The sequence below is a fragment of the Tribolium castaneum genome, chromosome 8, assembly GCF_031307605.1.
Source record: "Tribolium castaneum strain GA2 chromosome 8, icTriCast1.1, whole genome shotgun sequence".
Taxonomy (NCBI): domain Eukaryota; kingdom Metazoa; phylum Arthropoda; class Insecta; order Coleoptera; family Tenebrionidae; genus Tribolium; species Tribolium castaneum.
The window spans coordinates 9,092,099-9,116,390 of NC_087401.1; the positions used below are offsets into that span (position 1 = coordinate 9,092,099).

Sequence of the window (24,292 nt, forward strand, 5' to 3'; positions counted from 1 at the left end):
ACCGCAGCGTCGTATTTCTCAACGTTGGTTCGTTTCTCAACAACCACGTGGCAACAAACACGAAAATTACAATTCGTTCTTACATAAACAAGAAAATGGCACAGATCCTATCTGGAAGATTTATTTAGCAGAAAGTATTATTGTTCTATTCGTAAGTGTACGCCATATATGTATAATCACGTTCCTTGCTTACAAACAACACTTTGTGGTGGATCGATAAAATTATAGCTACCTACGCGTCTTATTACATACACTTAACGCAATTACCTTTCAAAACAATGACGGATTTTTTGCTTTCCAGCATGCTATAGAGACATATTTTACCCACCATGTTGTTGTCGAATGACACCCATCATGCACCCATAATCTCGGCATTATTATGCCATGCCATGGGAGCTAGGTGGGCACGTTTCGAGACGGGATTATTAGGCGAGCTTGCAAAGGACTAAAGCTACAGTTTGATTTTATTTTTTTGAGCTACAATGAGAAAACTATTCGTACCATGAAAACAGTGGTGATGACGAATGCGTAGCTATGCGTGCGGAACGTTCACGGTTATTATTTAAGTATTTTTGTGACATGTGTTTTGTCAGCGACGACGACTACACAATTCCGTTTATTGTCGCCGGTAGGTGAAACGGTGCTGAACTACCAGCTAATAATTGGGAATAATTAGTGGTTGCGACTTCCGATACGTTACGGACAAATCACGACTTGGCGCAGTCGGTAGGAAACACGACAAAAATTTAACAGAAAATTTCACTGTCTTGTCCAGTACAGCCAATTACTGACCACTAAATGCTAAAATATTTACAAAAATTTGTAATAATTCGTAATTGCTTGAATGAATAAAAACTGAAAAACATTTTTGAGATTTGACCCATTTAGGTGATATTATTTCAGCAAGCTAAAAAATTTAAAAACGTGATTAGAAGCTTGAAAAAAGTAGAAATAACTTTTTTTAAACCGATTATTGTCATTTCTTAGCTAATTTTTGACAAAGATTTGTTGAAAAACATTTTTTAATTGTTTTTGTGACTTAAGGCGTGTTTTGACGAATTCACACAAAATAATGAAGTTTCAAATTCAAATTAAAAATCAACTAAATTGACTGAAATAAGATAAAATTAATATTAATGTCGTCAAATTTGGTGATTTTTCAATAAGTGTGCATCCATTTGAAAGAAGCAACAGCTATATTTTTTTGGGAATAGTATATTAATGTGATTATTCAATTTGGTTTAGAAAAATATTGGGAAATATTTTTGGTTCTGGCTGAAAAACGTGTTAAACACTCAAAAAAAACCAAAAGTTTTAATGTAATTTTCGAACTAATTTAATGTTTTATTTTGTTTCAACAGTAACTCTAATCTTAAAATTTTAGGTCAAATAAGAACATACTTTTTAACCAATAGTGACTTTTTTGTTAAAAATTTGCCTAAAAACAAAATAGATTGAGAGGACTTTAAAAGTAACGTTTTTTTAACGTTGCAATGGTTGATGTAACGTTATACGTTGAAATTTAAAACGTTATTATTTGATTGCATGATTACGTTTTCTCTTAACTTTTAAAGTACGTCTTATATTAAAGTTGTATATACGTAAAAAACGTTATTATTAATCGTATTTATTAACGTTTGTTTTAAACGTATAATCAACGTTTCAAAAAAACTGGATTTGATTTTTGTGGCACTTAATGCTACTGTGATGTTTTTAACAAATTTTTGCCAGTTCCGCTAACTGAAAAACATTTTTGAGTTTTGACCCATTTCAGCAAGCTTTATTAAGCTAAGAAATTAAAAAACGCGTTCGAATGCGTAAAAAAAGTAGAAACAACTTTTTTAATCCGAATATTGTCATTTTTTAGCTAATTTTTGACAAAGTTTTGCTCAAAAAGAAACAATGAGTAAATCAGGCAAAGTAACACATTAATTTTTGTTTGGTTTTGTGCATTAAGGCGTGTTTTGTCAAGTTCCCACAAAATAACGAAGTTTCAGATTCAAATAAAAAATTAACTAAATTGACTGAAATAAAATAAATATTAATGTCGTCAAATTTGGTGATTTTTTTAACAATTTTAGCGAAATTTGAATGAGAAAAGTAGAGTGCAACCACTCTAAAAAAGCAAAAAAAATATTTTTTTTGAATGTAATACAATTTGATTTTTTAATTTGGTTTAGAAATACGTTTGGTTCTGGCTAAAAAACGAGTTAAGCCCTCAAATAAAAAAAATGTTATACAATTTTCGACCTAATTTGATTATGTTTCATTTTGTTTTAGCGATATATCAAAACTTAAAATTTTTGGTCAAATAAAAAATTAGGTACTTTTCAGACCAATTGTGGCTTTTTTTTTGTCAAAATTCTGCAAAAATAGAAAATAGATTGAGAGAAATTTTAGGAGTAGATCTAACTTTTTTTACGTTACAATGGTCGATATAATTAAAATTTAGAACGTTATTATTTCATTGTATGATTACGTTTTTTTAACGTTTAAAGTAGGTCTTAAGTTAAAGTTGAATTTACTTTAATGTTATTAATAATCGTATTTATTAACGTTTGTTTTAATCGTATAATTAACGTTTCAAAAAAACTGAATTCGGTTTCTATTTGCACTGTTTAACGTTAATGTAATGTCTCAAACAATTTTTTTGCTATTTCGATTAATTTGGTTAAAAAAAGTACTCAAAAAAAGCAAAGATAATATCAGTTCAGATTTAAGTTGCTGATTTTTCGGTCTATTCTGGCGAAATATCAGAAAAACCTGAAATTTTATTAGTTCCAAAACTTGTTTTAATGCCCAAAAAAATTTGATACAAAAAAAACTTTCGTACAAGAGCTAGTTGAAATAATTTAAATTTAGTTTTTGTTTCAAAAACGTGTTGAAAACTCGACGAGAAACGCAAAATTTGTACAGTTTGTCGTCTACTGGGTAAAATTTCAATTAATTTTTTACAAAACTTTTAAAGATAATTTCTTTTCTGGCTGTAAACTGCATACAATGTTTGTGAAAAACAACTTTTTTCACTTACTTTACATATTTAAATCAAATTTGGTGATTTTATGGCAAGTGTGTTGCAAAATTAATCGAAAAAGTTTTGTTTTAACTTTAAATAATCTTATTAAACTTTTGAAAAAGACAAAAAATAATCTTTTCGTTCTCTTTTGGTGATTTATTCGCCTTTCTTTTAATTTTACATAATATTTAGTTTTTTTGGCAAAATTTTGTAAAAAACTAAGATCAACAAAAATTTGTTTACACAAAAAACAAAATAATAATCAATTTTGATCTAACTAATTTCTTGATTTTTCAGCTGGATGGCATAAAAACATAATGATTGTTAAAAAAATAACCTTAATTTTGATTTAATGAGTTAATTTTTCATTCAAATTCAAGCGAATGTTTCGAACAATACTATAAGTTTTTTTTCATCAAGACGAAGGAGCTTAAAATAACTTTTCTCGGTTAGTTTTTAACGAATTTTTGCGAAAAAGTTGTGTTTACAACTGAAAAACGTGTTCAAAAAAGCAAAAATTGAATAATTTTTGATTTATAATAGTGATTTTTTTGGTCTATTCGAGCAAAAACTCCGGAATTTTGGCTCTAAAAAATGTTTAAATGCTCAAGAAAAAAATGTAACTTTGTAAACTTGAATTTTGGTTGAAAGCTGGTTAAAGTAATCTAATTTTTACCCACTCCAAAAATAATAATTAAACAAAATTAATAAAATTAATTAATAAAATGTTTTTTTTTACAAAACTTTGAGAAGTAAATGCTTTTCTAGCTGCAAACCGTATAAAATATTTAGAAAATATATCATTTCTACTTTGTCTGACCTTAATTTTAATCTAATTTTGTGATTATCTAGCTAGAAATTAATCGAAAAAGTTTTGTTTTGACCTCAAAAAATATGCTAAAACTTTCGAAAAAGATAAAAATAGTACTTTATATTGGTGAATTTTTGGCTTTCTAACAACAAAATTATGAGGAATATTTAGTTTTGTTTGCAAAATTTTGAAAAAAACTGAGATAAACAAATATTTATTTTGAAACAAAAGCAAAATTAAGTAAATTTTAATATAACTAATTTAATTTAGTTTTACTAGTTTAACAAGACTTTTAGACTAAAATAACTCTTCTCGGTTTGTTTTTAACAAATTTTTACAAAAAAATTGGGTTTATAACTGAAAAACATGTTAAAAAAACGAAAAAAGAATAATTTTGAATATATATTAGTGTTTTTTTTGGTCTATTTGAACAAAATCTCGAAAAAATGAAATTTTTTTCTAAAACATGCTTCAGAAAAAAAATTGCTTCGGTTGTAAGCTGGTTAAAATAATGTAATTTTTACTCACTTAAAAAATATATTAAAAAAAATCTCAAAAACGTGTTCAATAATTCGAAAAACGTAAAAATCCCTTAATTTTTGTCGTAATTAATAAAGTATCAGTAAATCCCTTAATTTTTGTCCTAATTAATAAAATTTCAGTTAATTTTTAACAAAATTATGAGAGACAATTCCATTTTTAGTTATAAACTGTATAAAATATTAAAATAAATACTTTTTTTACTTTGTCTAAACTTAATTTTAATTAAATTTGGTGATTTTTGGTCAAAAAATATGCTCCAAAAGTAAGAGAATTGTGGTTCCATTTTGGTGATTTATCAGTTTAACGAAATTTTGCGAAATATTTAGTTTTTTTATCGGAAAAATGTGGTAAAACTAGAGCTTTTCTTTTAGCAAAATTTTGAAAAAAACTGAGATTAACAAAAATTGATTTTGAAACAAAAGCAAAATTAAGTAAATTTTAATATAACTAATTTCTTGATTTTTCACCTAAGTGGCTAAAAACCTAAGAGTTTTTGAAAAAATAACATTAATTTCGATTTAATGCGATGATTTTTCATTCAATTTCAAGCACATGTTTCAAAAAATACTTAGTTTTACTAGTTTAACAATACTTTTAGACTAAAATAACTTTTCTCGGTTTGTTTTTAACAATTTTTTACAAAAAAATTGCGTTTATAACTGAAAAACATGTTAAAAAAATGAAAAAAGAATAATTTTGGATATATATTAGTGTTTTTTTTGGTCTATTCGAACAAAATCTCGAAAAAATAAAATTTTTCTCTAAAACATGTTTCAGAAAAAAAATTGCTTTGGTTGTAAGCTGGTTAAAATAATGTAATTTTTACTCACTCAAAAAATATATTAAAAAAATATCTCAAAAACGTGTTCAATAATTCGAAAAACGTAAAAATTCCTTAATTTTTGTCCTAATTAATAAAATATCAGTTAATTTTTTACAAAATGATGAGAGACAATTCCATTTTTAGTTATAAACTGTATACAATATTAAAATAAAAACTTTTTTTACTTTGTCTAAACTTAATTTTAATTAAATTTGGTGATTTTTGGTCATAAAAAAATATGCTCCAAAAGTAAGAGAATTTTGGTTCCATTTTGGTGATTTATCAGTTTAACGAAATTTTGCGAAATATTTAGTTTTTTTGTCGGAAAAATGTGGTAAAACTGGAGGTTTTCTTTTAGCAAAATTTTGCAAAAAACTGGAATTAACAATTATTTTAACAAAAAAAAAAATTTGTACAATGTTTAAAAAGCAAAATTTAGTAAATTTCGATCTTTCAGCTTGATGGCTTAAAAATTTTACCATTTTTAACAAAAAAATGTGTTTTTTGGTTAATTTTACAACAGTGTTTAAGAAGAAATAAAAAATAAAAATTGTGTCATCTTGTTCTTGCTGATTGCCCCTAATTAAATTTCCTCCTAAAAGCTTTCAAGAGTATACCTTCCCTAATTTTACTTCCAGCACTTGATTAATAAGTGTTTGTGTCATACAGAGTCTCCCACACAAATTATTTGGGGCTTTAAGCAGCTCCACCAAAAATTATAAGTGTTGCGCTCACCACCTGCTGTTCGAATGCGAAATTCAAATTTTCGAGACATTTGCTCGAATCTATTTTTCCCCACAATCGATATCCATTATCCGAACGGTTGGTTCCTGCCCGAATTTCGGAAGCCGTCCGAATACGAGATGAAACATCTTTCTATTCACTCCACGAACATTAGATATCGATCCCTTGTCCAAATCGTGGATTTGATGACTCATAGATTAAGCAGATCGGGCAAACATCCCTATTTAAAAAAAGAATAAGACGCGCTTTCTTCGTGTGCCAAGTGAGGAATCACACGGAAACGCTAATTATAATCACAGAGCAAAAACGTGCAATTTCGTGTCATTTCCGAACAATCAAGGCCACAAAGCCGTCCTCCGAAAATAAAACACGCTTATTTCTCTCATAAGAAACTATTTTTTTCGCCGGTTCTTGGCTTAATAATTAGGTAGAGAGACACATGACGTGGATTCCCATATACGTACCCTATGCTGTGTGTAATTGTCGTTTCACCTTATTGTTGTTTCTAAATTGCTCGGATTTTTTCATGTGTTTTATTACAATACAATTTTTAATCGTTTAAAAACATTGACATGCTATACTACCGCAGGTTGTTATTATTTGTAACATACGCTCAGTTTCTCGAATCGTAATTTAACATATTGTCGATATGTGAGAATGGTACTGAGGCTTTGTATGGATTTTTATTATTTGGATCTTTGTAGTTCTTATATAAGCAATTGAAAGCTGCTATTACAGTCATTTTCTAATGTATTTATAACTGCCGGTATTTAGCTTTTTTTTTAATAAACTCACGTAATACGAGAAGATTATAATACTTATTATAAGTAAATTAGCTAATTTGTGGTACTAATGATGGGACGTTGCTTATTTATTTATTGTTTTAACTATCCTTACATATTATAAATAATTGCAGCTTCTGGTCGATTTTTTCGTAAATAGAAAAAAATTGTGACAGGTTAATCATGGATAGTGGCTTCAAATTTATGAAGAGTAAATATTATTAAAAAAAGAATTTACTTCAAGAATAATTAGCTTCTGGCTCAAAAAAGGCAAAAGTTTCTCAATCTAATTCGGAAAATTTATGTTAAATAATCGAATGTCTGACTAAAAGATGTGCATCACCTCTTGTAAAAAGTAAAGCTTACAAAATTTTCGATCCAATTCGGCAAATTTGCATTTTTTTAATCAAAATTTATTAATTTTTACGAAAATGGTGTTTAGGTTCCGAAAAAGATAAACAAAAATCACATTAATTTTGACCTAACAGTGAATTTTTGAGTCATCTTTGAAAAAAATTGCTGAATAATTGCGTTTTTAGATGAAAAAAAACGGGTTAAAGTAGGTAATTTAAAAACGGTCTATCATTTTCGATCAAATTTATTGCTCGACTTAAGCAAATTTTGCAAAAGCTGCTTTTTATTTCAATAAAAACTAATAAAAAATCTCTTAATTTTGGACTAATTTTAATATTTTTCGGTTAATTTTTTACGGAATTTTACTAAACAACTGTTTAATAATGTGCTTAAACTTCTGAAAAAATAAAATAATGTACTTCTCGATTAAATGTAGTGTGATTTTTTTGATATTTATTTTAAAAAATTGACAAAATATTTACAGTTTTAAATAATAAATTAATAACATTTTACCTAAAAATGCCATTTTTACTTTTCGATTAATTTTGGGCAAAATTTTTCAAAATTATTCCATTTCGGGTTAAACCACGCCATTTTTGTACAGACTTTATTTATTTTTGTTTAATTTTAACAAAATTTGGCTTACGATGTTAAATAAGCAAAAATTTGGCGATTTTGATTACATATCAATAACAATTTTCTGACTGAACAACGTATTAATTAACACACCGAAAATTATGAGGTAATTTAGTAATTTCTAGTTTTGTTGTAATTAATTAAGAAATTGTCAATTTTTAAGCAACTTTCTTAAAAAAAAACTTAATGCAATTATTATAAATTAGCACGTTAGGACTTTTAAGCTTTTAAAATATGCAAAAAATTACTTTAAATTCTGACTTTATTTGACTTTTAGAAGTATTTTGTACTGTTTTTTTAATGCATTGTTTTGCTGGTCGCCAATATTTCTTGTTTTGTATTTTTTTTGTATTTATTTATTTTTTTATTTCATTTTTTACAACTTTGTTTTATGATTTCTAAAATACCATGTATATTAATTATCGATAAAGTTTTGATTTTTTTTAACTCTCTTCCTTAGACGCTCGAAAAAACTAAAATTTCGACCTAATACAGAGATTTTATAGGCAATTGTTGTCATTTTTTTAAATTAATTGCGTAAAAATCGTGCTAATACAATTCAGAAATAATAATATTACCTTATTTTTGATCAAATTTATTAATTTTGTAGCCCGGTTTAAAAAATTTTGCAAAATCGTCATTTTTACTTAATGACAGCTCCAAAAATTCTAAGATTAGCATATTTTTTGACAAATTCTTTAATTTTGGGGTTAATTTTTGACGAAATTTTATTAAATAACTGTGTTTTTGAATAAAAATATTTTGCTAACACATTTGTAAAGGCATACCAAAATAGTTTTAGGTCGAATTTATTGTGACTTTTTGACTGATTTTTTTGGAAAAATTTGCATAATAAAATACCTACCTGAAAATGATATTCAGCTTATTTTTCTCAAAATGATAGTGTTCTGGGTTAACCAACTAAATAAAACGATTGGAAAAAAAACCTTGCAATTTTTTAACTTTTTATGTTCAATTTTACAAAATCTTTTTACGTGCATGAAAAATCAAAAATAAAACAATTGTCTTTACATTTTGGCGATTTTTTGGCGTATTTTTGAGACTAACTTGGAAAAAAGAAAAAAGTAGATCTCATTTTTTTACGTAATTTAGTGTGTAGAATTTAAATAAAAAATCGATTATTTTTTGTAAATTTTTTTCACAAAGTTGTTGTAAATTAGCGCGTTAGGGTAAAAAGTAAATATTTATCGCACCCAAGTGTCATAAAGACCTCTCAGAATTCAAAGAAATTTTTCAAATTGGCAAATGTTTTACTACAAGTTTAGTACCGCTGATGATTAATTTTTTACTGGTAGATAAAAAAATTAAAATTTTTTTTCGTGGTTTTATAACCTTGTTTCTTGATTTATGGAACACCATGTATAAATTAAAACTGTGGACTTCATCAAGTGCCAATTTAATCCATTTTATTAAATACAGTTTATTTGCTCAAAAAAATAGGGTACTGTTTTTGTTTAGATTGAGGGTAAATATAAGTAAACAGAGAGAATTTATTTATCCAAAAATGTACAAAAAAATTGAGTTTTTCTGCTGTCAATAAGCGATTAAAAATATAATAATAGATGTTCATGAAAAAAATCATTGACATTTTGTAAACTCTCTAAAAGCTAAAAACCGGATCTTGCTATGTATTTTTTTGTTTTTAGTTTTTTTTTTGTATTCGATCATCTTTGTGATAGCGATATTGTGTTTATGAATTTTGTCACTTCATTGTTGGGCAAAAACACATAAAATCTTACCAATATATTAATTTAATACTTTAAGTAAATAAACGAAAAACAAGTAAACATTTTTTTCGTTTAAAACTCTATTTGTTTTTTGGTGTTTTGATAGTAAGTAATGAGTATAGCAGGCCAATTAAAAGTTGCAGAAAAATTGTCTGATTGTTATAAATTAATTTCGAATTTTTTACTACTTGCCTTTGGTGGATTTGTGGTCTTAGCCCCGTTACATAAAACTTTCTCTCGGTGGTTTGATGGTTGTTGGAGCACCCACATGATTGCGCGCTATCAAATTACTTAAAATCCCATTGTAGATAAAAACGGTAATTTCAAACCACAAAACCATACATTGAATCGTCCGCAAAACACAAAACCTCCCCGTCCAAATAATGAAAAGTAAAGAAAACAAAACTGGGAAATTATAATGTTATCCGATATGTCCTCTGGCGGCTATATCGTGAAATCAAAGAGGAAAAAGAGGCAGGAGCCAAGAGCAGATGCAGAAGCAACGCACAATGCATTGCTCACCCTCGGCAAAAGGGCCAATGGAAAATTATTTTGCAATCGGCCACAATAGACCAGCCATGTTTGCGCCAGCCACCAACCCCTCCCGAGCCGAGTCCCATCTCTCTAGTCTCTACCCCAAAATAAAAGTGTACCGAGTCACAAAACCACTAACACGAATTTAATCGAATTGAAAATTTTCAATTTAAAAATGTGTATCAAAGATAGGATTTTATTCTGTTTTGCACCAGAAAGCTGGGAAGAGTTCACATAAGTCTGGATGTTCTGTGCTTGACCATTTTAATTTAACCGTTAACTTAACCATTTTGTTTATGTTCAATTGTTTTTTTTAATAAAAAAATGTTTTTGTTGTTTTTTATTTTTTATTAAAATATTGATTACCTATTTACATTTTTTTTATTTTTTTTATTTTTAATTAGTATCTATTGTATAAAATAGGTATTATTGACTTTTAAATGTTAGAAATTATAATTTTTTACGAAAGTTGTAGATACTAACCCCATGACTTACCTAAAATTATTTTTAAGTATAATTTTTTTTTCGAAATTAGCTGCAATACACACTTACGTTTTTTTTATTCTTCGACACTGTCAAAATTTACGGTTTTTCTCCTGTATAAGGAAGTTTTGACGACTGTTTGGCATTTCTCAGTAGGAAACGTCAGATTATTTTTAACAAATTTAAAGCAATTTTAAGTCTTGCTGAGTCTATTTCGAAGAATAAAATGTTGTATTCAACTCGTTTTTGTGTAAATCGGTTCATTTATTTCGCCTCGTGGATGATAAACCACTCGTTTTCACTCGTGGTTTAAAAATCCACTCGTGAAATAAAGCGTCCGATTTACACTCAAACTCATTAAATAAATAACTATAAAATGGAACACTCTACATTTTTTTTCATTTTTGAATGTAGTTTTTAACACTAATGTTTTTGAGCTAAATTGTTAGTAGTTGATTTTGCTTAGTTCATAACATAGGTAATTTGATTTTTTTGTCAAAGACACGCATTTTAAAAAAATATTACATAAAAACTAATCATCCTAGAAAAATAGAACTTTCACCACTTTAAAGAAAAAGATTCAATCTGTTCAATATCTTTTTAGTTATTAAATTGAAGCATTTTAAACTATGGTTTTAAATAAACAATCTAATAATCTTTAAGAAGCAAAAACAAAAAAACAAAGTGTTCTATTTAATTTTTCAAAATATTTAACTTTTAACAAATTTTTTAGTTGTTTTACGTTTTTAGTCTAAATGCGCAAAAGTTGGTACAGATTTACAGATTTAAACTTTTTTTCTTTAAAATCGTTTTAAGGATTTCCAGTTTTTGTGTAATAATTTTTATAATAAAAAAAAATATTTCAAAAAATAACCAGAATCGATTAATGCAAGTTTACCTCGAACTCACTAGTATTACGATAAATGCTATGTCAAAAAATGGAATAAAATTTAAAATGTTCTATTAAGAAAACATAAGTATTGTATCTCATTTCCGAAACACCTTGTACAGTAAAACCTCTCAACAACGAAAACCGATAAGGAATCTTTAATTGTCCGTTGTGGAGAGGTGTCCTCTAATTTTAATATAAAATATTGTTTTTTTTTAATAAACATAAGCCATTTCTACATAATCCAACAACCAAATGTTTGTTTTTTGCACCACTACTTTTTTGGTCTATCAGTTGTAGGATATTATGGTAATTAAGGATTTTTTGTACACGTCCGTTATATAGAGAGTCCGTTGTAGAGAGGTTATTTTACACTATTTTCCAATGCATTTGTTTTGTTTCTACAAAAATGACTGTTGTGGAGAGGTGTCCGTTATCGGAAGGTTTCACTGTAGCTATACAGCGTGATTGTTAAATAGACCGACAAACGTCTACCAATGGTAGTATTAAATGAGTACATGCTGAGAATAATAGTAAAAAAATTCTACAAATCACCATTTTCCAAATAAAAATATTTAAAGCCGGTTTAGTTTTATAAAAACCACGTCCTAGTCTAAGTTTTTTATATATTTGGCCGGTGTAAGTCAGTCTTTAAACGAGCGCTATTGTTTCTAGTAATTCTAGTGAGAAATTTGTCAGAATTGACAGTGAACACAAATATAGGTTAGAAACTCGAAATTTTTTTAAATCTGTTAATAATTTACTTAAATTAAATCTGTGAAGTTAAGAAACTGGTCTAAAAACAGGGTATTAAGACTAGTACTTTGTTTTAATAAAAATTTGAATTTCGCGTGGAGGGAGAAATGTTTCCCCGTCCATGGTATTAAAAATTAAAATTTTTCGAACTTGGAATTTTGAGCACTGGTAGGTGAAAAACGTTTAGCAGGACTGAGATAAAGGATGAGTATGGCAGGTAATAAAAGGAAAATGGAAAATTTCCGAGAAAATATTTTTCACTGTTATTTCCAATATTCTTTTCAAAACGCGTCGGCAAAGTTGCTCGATTTTTACGTGGCATTTTATAATTGCCTGTTTTACATCAACGTTTAGTGTTTCTCGCTTCTTTATAGACTTTTGGCTGCTTATTTTTAAAATTTCAGTTTGAAATTACAATTTTCCTTTCTGCGCTTGTGCCAAGTGTCAAATTTTGACAATGAATTAGTACTGCCAATCGGTATACTAAAAAAACTAGGCATGGCGTACCATCCTAACAACTTCACAGCTGGTTGTTATTCATGAGAAAATACAGTAAATTTATGTAGAAGATCAAGCGTACGCCACTGATATGCAGAGTTAGTAGAAAGCATAATATTCATTTGATGACAATGTACTTGATCAATGCAACAATAATCACTGTGTATTACCACAGATTACGTAATATTATCGATATTTATGATGAAAACAAGCACATTTTGTTCTTAAATACAACTATTGTAAAGTCATGAGCGCCGTAAGTGGCACGGATTAAAGGGATTTCTAACCCTACGAAGTTAAAGCGTAAATGTGCTGCAGATCGTCTCTACTTATCCTTGGAAAGCTGTAATAAAATTGTGTTGGTCTATTAAAGAATCACCCTGTATTTGAAAATATTTTAGGTGATGCACAGGATTTACATCTACGGCGTTTGTAAATAAATATTTATTTTTCAGTTATTTAAGAGTCAATAATAAATTCTTCAACTTGCTACAATTCAAATATAAAAAAAAATCGATTTTAACATAAATGTTGTAGCGATTTTTTCAAAAAATCGATAAGCTCCATGGAGGCGATAAATCCATCAATTAATGCCGCCACAAACGGAATATGTAAAAAAGCGACTCGACTCAATTTACAACTAATTTTCCCATTTCGGCCCCGGCCTGCTCTGTTATTAGAGGCAGTTTTTTCCACACACACATGTCACGCAACTCGGAAAAAATTATTATATCGTATGGCCATATACACAGGATCGAGAAAAAACTAAATGTAAAACAAATTGTATGTCATTAAAATTTTGCGCTCGACGACTCTAAATTGATAATAAATGACAATAATGAAACGTGGGCGGGGTAAATATCGTGCCGAGCGCCGGAAGCGGCCCCGGCGGCAGCTTTTCGAACCTCTGTCATGGCTGTCTTGATGTGCATGTTGTTTCATTATACCTGCAATTAGGGACATGACGATTGTTGTAGTTGTCACTCGAACGTAATGAGCCTTGTTGCCGACACTTTTTCCAAACTATTTCCGAAAAATTGCGATTTCATCGCTCGCGTGACCACTTTTTTGCTTTTTTCGGTCGGAGGGTGCTTTGGTCAAGGACAATAACGCTCCAGTTTAGAGATTGTGTCAAAAGATTAATTGCCGTTTACACACACACACACATTACAAGTGTTTCCAAAACAAAAGAACACAGCTTTTTGTGTAATACAAACCGTTCTCTCATAATTATGTGAAATCCAATTATGTATACTACCTGCATTTACATAATTGTTATGTATTTATTTCCGCTCAATCAAGGCACTTTGATTTGTCAATGCCATTGCTAAGAATTTACCATTTGGTGGAAACGTGTTTAATGCGCAAGGGTCAGAACTCAAGTGACTTAAATCGGGCGTCAATACAACATTTTTTAAGACATGCATAATTTAAGATCTATAAGTAAACATACAGTGTGGAATTTTTAACTAGAATAAAATTTATAGCTTGGATGTAGTTAATTTTTGTAAAAATTTCAGAAACATATCGCATTTTGTTTTTTCTTGCCCATCATTTAGTGGACATGGTTTTTGTTTATTTGATGTCAAAACTGCACAGCCACCTGCAACTTTTTTTTTCAAATGTGACGATATGTCAAGTGTCACCTCATGTGAAAGAGCACTTTGCAAGAAATACAACGCACTCTTTGTTTTCTTAATATTTTCAAAGCCTACGCGATAAAAAAATGAAAACCAATTTTTATGAATTGAAATTAGGAAAATCACACTAAAAATGTTGCACAATGTTAGAAAGTCATGCTCCTATCGTTTTTTTATTTCCCAGGAGAGGAATGGTGCCCATTTTGAACAATTGTTGCATTAAATAATGTTCAACTTATAAAATTGGTTTTTATTTTTTTATCACGTAGGCATTGAAAAAATTCAAAAAACAAGTAGTGCGTTGTAATGTTTGCGGAAAGGACTTTTATACGAGGTGTCACTTGACATATTTTTACATTTGAAAAAAAAGTTAGAGGTGGCTGTGCATTTCTGACAACAGATAAACAAAAACCATATGCACCAAATAGTAGGCAAAGAAAAATAAAAATTGACCTGTTTTAGGAATTCTCTCCAAAATCGGCTAAATTAAAGTTATGAATTTTATTCCAGTTAAAAATTCCACGCTGTGTATTCATCAAGTATCATTGATAGCTATTTTCTAATTAGTGATTTAAATACGGTCAAAAGTGGAAATACCAATAAAAGGTTGAAAAAATTTCAAAAATTTCAAATTTAAAGTTGAATGGAATAAATTATTAAATATAGAAGTTAAAATGAAACTTCTGTTGATAAAAAAAGAATTATAGGATGTTGAATCTGAAAAGCAAAGTAAGATTAACTCTGAAACTCTCAAAAAAAGATTTGGTTGAATGAATTTTATGAAGTAAGGAAATATGAAAAATCACTTAAATAATGGATTTGGTTTATCAACTCTTTATGGCACGTGAAAACTTTACGCAAAGAAAAGAATTTAACATTAAAATTTGTCAAGTCAAAATTAATCAGCAAATTAAAAAAAAATTGAAAAATATTGCCTAAACATAAGACACTTTAAACAAAATTGCTGGTTTTAAAATCAAAACAAGAAAAAAACAACATTAAAAAGCGAATCAAATATAACTATAATTTATTTTTTTTTAAATATTTTTTTCAGTTTTGGTGTACCTATGTATATTCAGTTGTTTCACTCATCAAGAAAAAGTGCGACTAATAAATAGACATTCAGTCAAATTTGTTTTGACAATCTTTGCAAAAATGTGGTAAATTGGAACTAGAAATATTGTTATAAAGAAAATGTTTGTAAAAATAAGAAAGACAGCAAAATTATTGCTTATGGTTCAATAAAAAAAGATTTCTAAATATTGAACTGTGTTTATTAAAAGATTACGCTTATTAATGGCATAGAAGATTTAGACATCGAGATTCCAAGGGTATAAAAAAGAAATAAAAAAAAAATTAGTTACAGAAATTTCCATGTCAAGTTGTTTTAATGTGAATCACATCTGTCAAAAAAAAATGGAAAACATAAAATAGTCATTGAATCATTGCAAATTACTTTACCATGTAGGAAAAGATTATATTTTAATTTTAAGTGACGATTTACAATTTCCAAAGATTTATCTGTTAGAAGCAAAGCATGAATTTGCTAGATTTATGAAATATTAATAAAAAAAATGTAAAAAAATGTTTGGGATTAGGCCAAAAATAATTCGTTAAGGAGAAAAAAGTTTTAAACATCATAAGACATCTCCACATAGTCCTCAACAAAGTGATGTGACTGAACGAAAAAATCGTTCTTTCGCATTTGAAAAGATATTCTGAAAACAAATTTTGTAGCAAAATAAATTATTTATAGAATAGACTTTCTTCAAAAGCAGTAAATAAAACTTTAGGTTTATAAATTTAGGCTTGTAAAAAAATAAAGAACGGCTGAACAAAAAAATATTTCACTTATATAGAAATGGTTAGAAGCGAATTCTTCTTGAGAACAAATAAATTTGAAATGAAGCAAAGAATACTGCAAATAATTTACAGAAGAAACTTTTTTCAAAAGCAGTAAATAAAACTTTATATGAATTAAAACATGAAGGAAAACTAAATTATTTACATCAGAACATTTGGGTACAGCTTTTTATGTGGATTCCAAAAGGAAAAAGACAAAAACTGGATGAGAAACTATTGAAATTAGTATTTATTGGTAATAACAATGGATTAAAAATACCTATAAAGACCCAAAACCAAATATAATTTATTTAAATATTTCAGTGGTAAAATGTGGAAAATAGTGAAATAAAAAAGAGAAAAGTTATGTTTTCACGAATTGAAGAAATTAATGGAGAAGTGGAAACCGAAATATTTTCTTACGCAAGAATAAAAAAGGTCAAATCAGGTAATTTGAAAAAATCGAAAAAGATGTAGAAAATAACAAAATTTAGAAAGAAAGAAATTTAAAATGAGTTTAACAAGTTGTAAAGTTTTCGAAACGTATTATGTATCTATCAAAATGTGCGAGTTTGTTAACTCTTTTTATAGCTCTAAAAATTTAAGCTTTTTTTTTCCTAATTGCCAAATGCTATTTCAGAACACCTACTTAAAAATGATTAAATATTTTTGAAGCGAAGGGTGCTTTACATATTTTAAAAACAGCTAAATGATAAGTTCAAACGAATAATAGACTCTCTCAAGTACATAAATTAATAATTGCTATATTACTTTATGTATACCAATGTACAATGTGTTCCAAAATGGTTGTTTATCAAGTCACCTATGAAATTTGAACGTAATGTGCCGCTTAATTCAAATTGTAATTGCCGTCAAAGTGACAGATTCGTCCAAATAATGCAAAAAAGCTTCCAATCCAAAAATGAAACAATACACAAGAACAAAAATCACAGAAAAATAAAACACAAATCAAGACAAAAAATGTCGAAAAATGCAAAAAAGCTAATTGAAAAATTTGACAGAAAAACTACAATAGTCATTTGGACAAAGCGGCACATTGAATTCCATAGTCAACTTGATGAACAAATATTTTCGAACACATTGTATAATTATGTATTTTTTTAATGAATTAGATTAATTTAATTAATCTGAAAATTACTCGCTTCTTTAGAGCGAACAATCAGTTACAACGAACAAATTCTAAAGTCATTTAAGTGTTCGTTACAGCTGAGTCTCACTGTACCTACTTAAATCTGGAAGTATGTATTAAAAAAAGCCGAGCTTTTTTGATTTTTTATTTAAGTGAAAAGACCACTTCTCCGAAGCTTTGCTTCGGATGAAAATGCGGCGTATGTCGGCGAAGCGGCATAATTAGTCCAAAATGTGGGTCTAATTGCGGTCCATAATTAATAAAACGTAATTGTAAATCTGACAGCCCACTTGTTTAATTCCCTTTTGATTCGATTAAAATAGATTGAATAATATAACATGAAGACAGGATGTTTTAATGTTTGTTGTTGAAAAATGATCAGACGGAAAGCAATCAGGGCCGGCTCCGTTCGCAATTACGATCCGAAACCGATACGTTTTCAAAAAGATTAAATATTTCCAAATCGGTAAACACTTTGCTCCGAGAAAACAAAATGTCTTTGTGCCCAACCGCCGCTGTAACCCTTAGGCCCCCGAGTTTTTCGCAATGCCCTCAATTAAATTCGTGTCCTTTCACCAAATGAGATTAGTCTTGTCCTTGAAATGGTAGCAGATAATGGGACAATGGGCACGATGGATGTATATGGACGTAAATACCCTTATTCAAGTTACGTTTGAAAAATTGGGATTTAACATTTCATTTCACCGCGCCAAGTGTCTGAATTCAAGCGAAATGTACGAATGATGGGACAATGGGCGCGCTTTGTGCTGGGATTTCTGGGTGAAATCGAGCCCAAACGTCTTAATTTCATTAACCAGAGTGACGTCTCCTCTCAGGAAAACACTTGGAAACGGGGGATGAAAAACACGATGTGTACGTTTTAGAACTATGTTATCATAAAAAGGGGAAACGGACACAATATGGACCGGACGAGCAATTTGCTAAAGCGATTCCAGACATCTAGGGAAACCGGGAATCATTTGTGTGGAGAAATAAAAGAAATCAACCCCTATTGTAATGCGATACATGTTGGAGTTTGTTTCGGATCGCCCCCAACAAGCGCGATTTAAAGCTTTTGCTTGAAAAAAAACAACGCAACAAATCTAATTAGTTTCAAGGAAACGGTTGCGTTAATAGACGTATGACAGCAATCCGATTGGATTAAACATCCAGTTTGTCATGGAATTATCTCATACAGGTAGAGTTAAGGTGCGTTCAGCTAATCAACGCCTTTGAGTCTTTTTGCTCGAATCACACTTTACTCGTTTATTATTACCGGTAGAGCAAATCGTGGAAAAAGAGTAAATGTCGTGAAAACCGGACGCACCTCTTTAAATGGATGCGGGTTGGACTGTTATTGGCTCGTGATTGTAAAAACTGAAGCAATAATTATTTAAATTTAGGTGGCTGAAGGACAGCTACAAATTAATTTTCTTATTTATTCACTTTATTTAAAAAACGCTAAATGGTTGCACTTAAAGCCACAAGAAGATTGACTGGTAATTTTTAGTCGCGACTATTATTTTTAATAGAAATAGTGGAATAACGGGTACTCTTGGCTACAGTTTGTTTTATTTTCAAATTTTATTAAAATTAAATACAAAGATGTTTTTTGAAATAGCCCCAGAAGCACTCTTTTTTAACTGGACTAAAATTTATAACTTTTATTAAAGCGATTTTGATGAAAATTCCCGAAACAGATTAATTTTTATTTTTCCATGCTTACTATTTGGTGCCTATGGTTTTTGTTTATCTGTTGTCAGAAATGCATAGCCACCTCTAACTTCTTTTTTTCAAATGTAATTGTATGTCAAGTGACAATTCATATGAAAGCCCTTGTTGCAACTAATATAACGCACTATTTGTTTTTTGAATTTTTTCAAAGCCTACGTGCTAAAAAAATAAAAATTAATTTTTTTAAGTTGAACATTATTTAATGCAACGGTTGTTTAAAATGGGCACCGTTCCTCTCCTGGGATAACATAACGACAGTAGCATGAATTTCTAACAAAGTGTAATTTGCCTAATTTCAACTTATAAAATTTTATTTTTTTATCGGGTAGGCTTTGAAAATATTGAGAAAACAAAGAGTGCGTTGTATTTCTTGCAAAGTGCTCTTTCGCATGAGGTGACAATTGACATACCGTTGTTACATTAAAAAAAAATTAGAAGTTGCTGAGCATTTTTTAAAACAGATAAACAAAAACCGCATGCATCAAGTGATGTGCAAAAAAATCTCAAATTAACCTCTTTTAGGATTTTTTACAAAAATCGCTTGTATCCAAGTTACAAATTTTATTTTGGTCAATAATTCCACACTCTTTTAATTTTTTTATCACTTAGGCATTGAAAATATTTGAATAATACATAGTGCGTTGTACTGCTTTCGAAGTGCTCTTTTACATAAGGTGTCACACGGCATATCGTTACATTTGAAAAAAAAAGTTGGAGGTGGCTGTGCAGTTTTGACAGCAGATAAACAAAAACCATATCTACCAAATGATGGGCAGTAACCAATTTTTTTAACCGTTGGTTATATTGCAGTTATATAACTGCTCTTGTATCTCGATTATGTTTTGTTATATAACTATTTTTTCGTTATATAACTTTTAACTACGCGAAGTTATATTGCGGTTATACAACTGCGGTTCCTTCTCGATTAAAATGCGGTTATGTTTCTTTAGCTATCCGCGTGGTTATATTACGGTTAAACAACTGCTCTTATATCTCGGTTATATTGCTGTTATATTTTATTATATAATATTTACATTGCACTTATACAGACTGTTTATAAAACAGTGTAAGATCTCAGGTGGTTCTGGACTTTGAATTTGCCGCATTTAATTATTTTACTTCTATAAAATTTTTGAAAAGTACCAATTTTTATCAACTCGGGCAACCAGTTAATTCAAATTTTTTATATATTAACACTGTCTTCAAATAAACGGAAAACTTTTAATACTTTTAACTTTTAATATTCTTATAGTTTCTTTGTATGACATTTTGTCTACGTTTATTAAAAAATACCTACAAATCTTAAAAAAAGCATAAGAACTTACCAAGTATCTTTAAAGTATTATTTAAAAAAAGTTTTTATTAAAATTTTTACTGTTTTTATAATTTTAAAAATAAAATACTAAATACGCAAAGTATTCAAATGTCGTTATTCCTGTACCTGACTACTGTTAAATTTATAATAATATAAATATAGATTCTAGAAAAATGAATTTTGGTTGTATTGGTCTTAACCATCAATACTTTTTTTCTCTACAGCTGATTCGATAGTTTCTAGAATTTTTACCAGTTTTTTCAAATGTTATTTCTATTGTTTTTATTTTATTTGTTTCATATAAGTAAACTTTCTCAGTATTGAGATAAGTATAAGTTATTTATACTTACGTGATGCACATTGTAATACTACTACTACTACTAGTAGTAGTACTAGTAGTACTATTGTCAAAAATCTTATTACAGACATCAACAGTCATGAAAATTTAAAAGAACATTGAAAAATAAAATACATGTAATTACTAAATACCTAGAACAAGTTTAACTGAGACAAATTTATTAGTTAAAAAATTTGTCGTACGTGTAAAAACAGTTACATAAAAAAATATTTTGACTGCTTTTTAAAATTGAAATAAATTCGGCGACTTTTTTATATTCTCCAGTAGCTTATTAAATACTTTTACAGCTTTATAAATAACACTTTTTTCTTATTTCGAAATTCTACTGTGTTGAGAGATTATGCATGTAGTTGTAACAGGTGAATGTAACGAGTAAAGAAAGAGCAAAGATCACTTGCTTTCTACATCAACGAACTAACCATATAACTAAAAACTCCTGAAATCTGAAAACACTCACACTAACTTATAATTTTGTGTTAAAAATTCATTGAATTTAGTGTTATAAAATGTTGTAGCTTTAGTTTTAATTTGGGTAAATTAACACAAGGCTAGAAAACTTTTTTTAATAATTAAAAATAATTTAATTGTTTTATTAGGTAAATGATGGGAATATTTACCTACTTTTTGGATTTTTTAGGATTATTTTTTTTAATTAAAATTTATTTTAGACTTCGCAGAACACTAATAAAATAAGAAAAATATACATGAAACTTATTAAAAAGTAAACAAATATCTATATAACTCAAATATAACCATAATATTATAATCATGCATAGAATCTTCCGAACGTTATATTGCATCACATAGATAGCAGTTATATCACCGTCATATACTATATGCTAGATATAACCATGGTTAGATAACCGATATCTACTCTTACACTAAATTGACCATACGCCATATGTAATGTAATCATGGTTAGGTAACCGGTATTTAAACTTAGTCTAAGATAATCAATGATTAGGTTTGTTTATTGAAGTTATATAACGTTATATAACCGCAATATAACTCAGTCAAACTGTGTTACTAGCGAAAAGTAGGTTTTTGAATTAACAAATTAAAACAAAAATTAAAAATTAAACAAATAAAATAGAAATAATAAAAATGACAATTTTATTTTATTTACAAAACTAACTCTAGGTGAAACTATTCTCAAATCATTTTTCCTTTAAGGCCCAGTTATTGGAAACACATTTAACGGATAGATAAATTCAAATCTCAGTTAAAACATAGCAACGCCAATCAGATACGCGCGACCTTAGCAACTATCAGAGAGATAAAAATGTAACTGAAGTTGAATCGTACCACAAATCGGGCCTAAATGAAGTAAAAGTTATACATCAATATATTATACACACCTTCAATACGGAAAGTTTTTTCACGGTGATATAATATGAGTCTCAAGAAGATTGTAAAATTATACGAAAAAAATGTTGTGTGTTGGGCAAAAGCGGCGATCTCCGACTGGTTCAATACGTCTTGTAAATAAATAGTTTTTGAGTCGGTAGCGCCGGATATGTTTTTATCTGTTTCGACAGATCTCCCTTTTCCACGGTCGGCCTTTCTATGCGGCAGACATATTTCGGCGGTGTCAAAGACACGGACTTACATGCATGAATTCACCGCATGCTGTTCAGACGCCACCAACGCTCGACCTTTTTAAGCGCCGCACACACACACACATACACATTTGCAAAAACACACGGTTTTCATTAGCGGACACGTCACGTGATCGCATTCGTCATATTCGGACAGTAATTGGATGATGGGCAGACGACAAATTGCTCTTTCGGACTGTTTTTCCCTTCATTTTTCATAACTTTGTGATGGAATTGTTAAGGAAGGGCGCTAGCACTCTGGATAAAAGTGTCTAGGGTTTTATATCTTTTATTATTTGTTTATTTTGCAGTCAATAATCTAATGCTTTATGATTTAAATAAAATAAAGTATTTTTTAAGTTGGTATATTAGTGGTTCTCTTTGTAACTTGAAATACTAAATACTACGAGGTTTAAAATTCCAACCTCAAAAACTACTCATCGTAGAGCATTTTAACATGCATTAATAGATTTTTTATACTCGTTGTTTTATAAACTTTTCTGTCTCCGGAGCTCATAGAGTGTATTAGAGATTAATTAATGCAATTTTAGAATCTGTATTTCTCAGAAAATTTGTTGAATTGTATTAGCCATAACCCCATCCTACTTCTGTTGGACAAAAATACACAATTAAATCTATTTTTTTCAAAAACAAATCATTATTTTGCATAGTTATCGTAAAAAGTGCACACAAAAGTGAATAAGTAAATTAAAAAACTGTTTAAAACTTTGCGGTTTTTTCGACGCCAGTTGGATTTTTGAAACATTTTACACATGGGCTTATTTTAAAATAGTTTAATTTTAATGTTTAATAAGAAAAACAGAACGTTCAAGTTCAACCTATTTTGTCCTATTCTTTCTAATACATTTTGACTGGCCGATTACGATGGAATTGATCTTTTAAGTAGTTTAATGTTGAAACTACATAGTTTAACATAGTTTAAAAATACCGGCGTAATCCGCGCTTTGAAGTAGATTTTCTTATAAATAGCATTTTTAAACTAGCGTTATTTTACATTTTTTATGAGAATTCAATAGTGTCGTTGTAATCGACGTCTGAAAAGTGTAAAATTGTAAATAGAAAAAAAAACTCGCGAACTAAAAATTTTAGAGCAAAACGATTAATTCATATGAATTTTTATTCCACTCTTGTTTTATTTTATCTTATATTATACTTTTTGGTAATATTAATATAATTATATAATTTTTAGCTTACATTAAATTTTACCCTACCCTAAGCTATTGTAATGAGCCGAAAATTTTACTTCTAAAGTCAATCAAGAATTTTTATAGTTAGATATAATCCTACTAATACTAATTATACCTTCAAAAATTAAAAAAAACATAATTTCTTTAAAATTTAATTCGATAACGTCACTTTTTGCACTTTAATTTTGTTTTTAGAATCTTTAGAATCCTAAAAAAATTCAAAATATTGGTTGGATTTTTAACTGGAGCGTATATCTATCAATAACTTGAAAGCTCTTTTAATTATCTATCTATTAAAAAACGATTATTGTATTGCGTTTATTGGTTTTCAAACAAATTGATGTTAAAACGCAAAACTATCAAAAATAAGTAAAATAAATAGATAATTATTGTTGATAAATGATAAAATTTTACACAAAATATTTCAAGACGCAAGAGTCGAAGTTTCGCCGTAATCGACATTTAAAAACTGAATTTTATTGATTTTTACGTCGATTACAGGGTGCTGGCCTTTTTTCGTTAGCTCCAGCAATTTCTCTCAAAGTATCGCCGTAATCGGTTTGTTTACATGTGCGAAAAATTTATAATTACAATTAATTTTTGTCGCTGATTTATTGAAAAATGACAAGACTTTGAACAAAAATTAAAAAAAATACATTACAATCTGCATTAAACTACATCTTTGATTCATAAAATTTTTACACCTGTAGCACAAAATATTTCAAGACACAAAACTCGAAGTTTCGCTGTAATCGACATTGAAAGATTGAATTTCATTGATTTTTACGTCGATTACAGTGGTGCTGGTTTTTGTTCGTTAGGTACAGCAA

At 28.7% G+C, this 24,292-nt stretch overlaps 1 protein-coding gene across 7 annotated transcripts in view; it reads right to left on the minus strand.

The window, feature by feature from the left end:
* LOC661159 (optomotor-blind-like) overlaps positions 1-22,423 on the minus strand; it is a 124,071-nt gene extending 101,648 nt beyond the window's left edge. For 6 of the 7 annotated variants that reach the window (XM_064358262.1, XM_064358261.1, XM_064358259.1 and 3 more), the window contains exon 1: positions 22,266-22,422. The gene's annotated coding sequence lies outside the window, so the exon portion shown is untranslated. Of the gene's footprint in view, positions 1-22,265 lie in introns of all 7 variants that reach the window. The other variant, XM_064358263.1, reaches the window with a different exon arrangement.
* Between the last annotated feature and the right edge of the window lie 1,869 nt (positions 22,424-24,292).